Below are 6060 nucleotides of genomic sequence, written 5' to 3'. Positions count from 1 at the left end.
TAAAGCAACAATTACCTCTGGAAAAATTGTTTACAACTCCCAACTTGAAATGTATCATGTTTAGCAATAGAACTGTCTTTCTTTATCGATTGAAATATGTATTTGCTATACTGGCATGTGTATCAGTGGCCGCATGTATCCGTGCGTTACCTGAGGGTACGATAAGCCTGTTGGCAAAGTCTGTGGACTTTTTCACGAGAACCTCTAGCGCCTCGTCTATCTTGTTTACCACAACTGTCTTCATTGGACCTGCAAGGGAAACACACAATATCATTCTGATCATTTATCCCACAGAAGTACAGGGATCTACAAGGGGTCACACTCATTCCGTAATTATAGATCAATTGTCCCACAGAAGTACAGGGACCTACAAGGGGACACACTCATTCCGTAAATATAGATCAATTGTCCCACAGAAGTACAGGAACCTACAAGGGGAACACACTCATTCCGTAATTATAGATCATTTATTCCACAGAAGTACAGGAACATACAAGGGGTCACACTTATTCCGTAATTATAGATCAATTGTCCCACAGAAGTACAGGAACCTACAAGGGGTCACACTTATTCCGTAATTATAGATCAATTGTCCCACAGAAGTACAGGGATCTACAAGGAGAACACACTCATTCCGTAATTATAGATCAATTGTCCCACAGAAGTACAGGGATCTACAAGGGGTCACACTTATTCCGTAATTATAGATCAATTGTCCCACAGAAGTACAGGGATCTACAAGGGGTCACACTCATTCCGTAAATATAGATCAATTGTCCCACAGAAGTACAGGGATCTACAAGGGGTCACACTCATTCCGTAATATAGATCAATTGTCCCACAGAAGTACAGGGATCTACAAGGGGTCACACTCATTCTGTAATTATAGATCAATTGTCCCACAGAAGTACAGGGATCTACAAGGGGTCACACTCATTCCGTAAATATAGATCAATTGTCCCACAGAAGTACAGGGATCTACAGATCAATTGTCCCACAGAAGTACAGGGATCTACAAGGGGTCACACTCATTCCGTAAATATAGATCAATTGTCCCACAGAAGTACAGGGATCTACAAGGGGTCACACTTATTCCGTCATTATAGATCAATTGTCCCACATAAGGACAGGGGTCTACAAGGGGAACACACTCATTCCGTAAATATAGATCAATTGTCCCACAGAAGTACAGGGATCTACAAGTGGTCACACTTATTCCGTAATTATAGATCAATTGTCCCACAGAAGTACAGGAACCTACAAGGGGTCACACTTATTCCGTAATTATTAAGTACAGGGACCTGCGACAAGTGTAGCGAAGAGAAATAGAGTGAACATTGCGTCAAAGCCCTCTTTCTTTAGATAGAGCTCAGATTTGTGACAGGGTATGGGTCCATGATTACGATTAGCCTGAAGGTCGTGTCTGGACTCAAAGATGGGATCAGTTGCACTCGCGACTATAAGGGTTATAACTCATGTACAGCGGAGCGAGTACTATACTTTTTACACGGCATGTCGTCAAAGCAATAGCGAAAATTACTGAAACATGGATATTATTAGAACTTAGCGTGAAATTAAAATAAGAAACGAACAGAAGAGCCGTGAATGTATATCTTAGAATTTATTCACTCACCTAGATGGATGGTCAGAACTGGTCCGTATACCTTCGACCATTCAAGCGCTTGCTGTGGAAGGTCATTTAACGTTAATTCTAAAATAAAAAAAGTTGAACAGAGTGAGATTATAAGTATCTTCCAAAGCTGAGAGTGTAAGATAGGTTCATCCCGACCCGAGCGTAGGGTGTTTTGAGCAACGCGAAAACTTTTTCTTCTTCACAGGACATTGCGACAGGTAAACACTGAAAGTTTACCTGTCGCACCAAATTTTTACCTGTCGCAATGTTACAAACAGTATTCAGTTACATCAGCCTAAACCTTGATTTTAAGCCTCTTTTTTAAATAAGTTTTGTAAATCCCCATTATAACAGGTTTAGATCTTTTTGGTTAGATTTGTCCTACAGAACTATAATAAATTACAAAAAAAGCCAAACATCATGTAAAAAAAATCAATATTCGGATCTTATAAATGTCATTTTTTTTCTTCCCTTGCCTCCCAAAAAAAACTCATATCTGGTTCGTCTACCCATGGAACAGCTAGATCGTACTCTTTTAATTCATCTTTAAATTAAAGATACAGTACGGTTATAAAATGTAACGAATTGTACTACAAGTCAAACTCAGGCACAACATTTATGCAAAAACGAAAGTAGTGTTCTTGTTATTGGCAATGTTAAACAGAGCGGAAAGAAAGTCAGCTCGGTATATTAATCATCATATTTAAATTAACACGATTGCCGGGAACCACTTCGCCGAAAATAAATACATACGGAATTTTGTAATTTCCGAACATTTCCGTAAAATAAAAGTATTAGAGGACGAGCTGAAATCGGAACCTTATGCGTTTTATCAGCTTTTACGGCATCCTGAGCTCCTCGGCCATTTTATCGAAAACAATGGTCGAGGAGTTCCGAATGCTTTTACGGAAACATGTCGAAACGGGGTTTACAAATAGTGATACACAGATTAACACGCTGAATAATCATGATATAATAGTTAAAAATAACTCTGAACATTTATTTTGAAACTGAAAATAAATTTTCCGAAAATTAAACGGTGCTGACTTTAATTTCTCACCGGACATTGTGACCGACCAAAACAAAAGTTTCGTCGGTCAAAATGGAAATATACCGGACATGTCCGATTGTCCGACGGACATTCGCATTGTCTATGTTTTGAGGAAACGAGGTTTACCGAGTTTCCGCAAAACAGCCTGCGCGAGCGTTCGAATGAACCTACCTTACACGAGCGAATACGCTTTTTCTACCATCTCAGTGAAACAAAATTTAGTAAAAACTGTATTTCTTGCTGGACCTCTTTTGTACGTAGTGAAAATAAATGCGTATGAATGCGTGTGATAATTCGTGGTTGTGATGGATATGCGCGCAGTGATTTAGATTATGTTAATAGTCAAATCGTTATTTTAATAGTTCTGAGGAGAGTGAAGCATTATTTCTTGAAAGGTGCGTGAAAACTTTCTTATGGTGACATTTGAAACGAGAAATAAATAATTAGCATTCTAAATACAAGACATGGTTTCAATGATGCTACAGACGACAGTCTTTAACCAGGGAGGTAATTACAATGTGATGACCATTAAAAAGGAGTTCCATACGGGTTCTTGTTTTATCTTTGCCCATGGGCATTATAAGAATTTCTAGCATGGTTAAATTTTCGGATCTACTTATCTGGGTGGAAGAAACACATATATGCGATAGGTGGGTTAGGGGTGTGGTCAGAAACTATACCTATGTTGATAAAGATATTTAAAATTTCTAAACTCGATTTATATGAAGAAAAATATCAAAGGTGCCGTATGATAGAGTGGATATATCGATGTTTTGTAGCTGCAACATGTTTCAATATAAAATTAAATTAAGTTGAAACAAGTATGCAACGCGAGAACTCTTATAGTAGTGTGGCTTAGATATCTTGATCGATTAAAGAAATCATGCAAAATAAAATGAAAAAATAAAATTTCAGTGGTGTTTTCCTTACTGTAAGCATGTCCCAGCAGGGGGAGCGCGATGCCTGGGCGGGGCGGGTAGTTATAGCGCATGCGCCTGAGCAGCCAGAAGGAGAAGAGGCCCGCTACCAGGGCAACCAGGCCCGTCGTGATAGGAGAGGAAGGCAGGTACGCCTCCACCGACATAGTTAGTCTGGAATATTACAAGCGCTGTTTATTCACTTGGTTACGGTTCCATATGGAAGATGCATCACATGAAACCGTGATTTGTCATTCACATATTTTCTGAACAATTTTAAAATAAGCCTTGTACTAAAATTGTTTTATGTTGAAAATCTACATCAAAAGGGATTTTAGTGTGTTTTTATCATAAACATGCAATAAGCAATACTGCACCACATGTAAAATTTAAAAATAAACCACTCGTAATGGATAATATATATAAGACACATTCATATCATGAATAGCTTTCTTTTTAATATTTCACATTTCAAATTTGCGTGTTACCTTTATACCGGATACCATTATGTTTGGGAAAACATTTATATACATCTTACGTATATATGTAACAGTACAAATATTACTTGGCGGCAACAGAGCAATCTTACTGTACCCTATTTGCCTTTATTAAACATAAATCTGATGAGAACAGGTTAAATAGAAACGGTTTGTCTTTAAATATTCCAGTCTCGTTTAATAACTTATGAACGTGACAGAAACTATGATAGATGAATACAGTAAATATTACAATTAATATTAATGAATTGTTGAAAACTGTACAGAAAGTAAGTGCGTTTAATTAAATGCTGTTCTGTGACTTATTAATGAGCATCATTTTACGAAATTCTATTCTTTTACACATTATCAAAAATCGTAAAAACAGTATTTCAACGAAAAATTATTCCGTAGTACAGTAGTCAGTGTTTCCAGTAAGAGCCTCACTTTATTTACTAAATGGTGATCTTACCTTTCAGATGTATCAGCAAGAAAATTCCAAGTTATAATGACAACGAAATGTTCAGTCTTGTTTATATACGCATTTGCATCCTGCCGCAAATAAACAACAAGCTAAATCATGACATGACCTTTAAATTATGCATGACTCAGTCAATATGATTCTTTTAGTAGTTCATACTTGTACACCGTATATCACGCGCTAGATCCTTCCAGTCGTGTTTCGATGTTTACAAGACAATGATACTTTTTAAAGAATATTTCCACAATGATTACACATAACAATACTTATAAACACAAAATACACAATAAATGCAACCAAACAGGCTCGAAAGCAAACAATCGAATAGCTGGTTCAATCAATATTGAGGACCTGCCTGTGACGTCGAGGGTTAAAATCAAGCACATAACTATAAGCACATAACTATAACACAGATCAACATTGAGCACAGAATATAAAATAAGCGGTGAAAATCAAGCACAGAACTAATTAAACATAGTTCAACATCGAACACAGAATATAATTTAGAATAAACGGTGAAAATCAGGCACACTTTTGTTTCGTTTTCTTTTGTTTGCATCATCTGAACATTTAATTCTATAAATACAATCGACTCAAAATAAAGTTTCAAGTATGGGAATGTGCATTTTATTTAAAATGCAGGAGTAGATTCATTTACGTAGGGATTTTCCAACTACGACTTAATTCCTTTACAACGTGATACTTGCATGATAGGTCGAACAACGATGGTGAAATGAAATATCTTTTTATTTATCTAAATAATTAAATTATATGACATCAAAACATTTTGATACTGATTGTGACTTTGTAAGATGGAATCTCATGATAGGAAATGATAATCTTAATATTTAGATGATAGCCAGGCGCGAAGCTAGGGCCAGTTTTGGAAAATGCATATGGATGCCTAACCCTTTCATCCCCTACCCCCTCCCCCCGGCCACCGTTTTTATTTCAAATTCAGTTATTTTGGTATGACAAAAACTTCGACCTGTCAAAATTTCATTACGCAACTGCGTTTTTGCGTGCAGTCAGCTACGCGCCTGACAGCAGCAGCTGTAGCAGTATAAGTTGTAGAAATGGTGGAATCAGCAGCAGCAGCAGCAGTAGCAACAGGAGCAGCAGCATCGGGGTAGTAGTAGCAGCAGCAGCAGCAGCAGCAGTAGAAGTAGCAGTAGCAGTAGCAGTAGCAGTAGCAGTAGTAGCAGCAGCAGCAGCAGCAGAAGCAGCAGCAGCAGTAGTAGTTGCAGTAGTAGTAGTATAAAGTGTAATGCTAAAGGCCCTTAATTGCTCATCTAACCTCAAATCATTGAGCATTGGGTGCGGGGAAGGGTCCGGCTCATGAGCAATTTTAAAGTACGATACATGATACATTTGAGATTATGTTGACTTTATAAAACACATGAATGATAAATCCAATACAAATCTCCAAATTTAAATTGGGATTAAATTCAACTGAATGACTAGGTCGAGAAATATGCTATTATACACCGCAGTAACCTGAA

General features: G+C 37.4%; 1 pseudogene; it reads right to left on the bottom strand.

Moving 5' to 3' along the window:
* The window catches only part of LOC128244417 (steroid 17-alpha-hydroxylase/17,20 lyase-like), a 7398-nt pseudogene extending 2694 nt beyond the window's left edge, over positions 1-4704 (bottom strand).
* Between the last annotated feature and the right edge of the window lie 1356 nt (positions 4705-6060).

The sequence above is a fragment of the Mya arenaria genome, chromosome 8 (assembly GCF_026914265.1).
Source record: "Mya arenaria isolate MELC-2E11 chromosome 8, ASM2691426v1".
Lineage (NCBI taxonomy): Eukaryota > Metazoa > Mollusca > Bivalvia > Myida > Myidae > Mya > Mya arenaria.
Note: the sequence above shows the minus strand (reverse complement) of the source record. Positions and strands in the feature narration are given on the sequence as shown.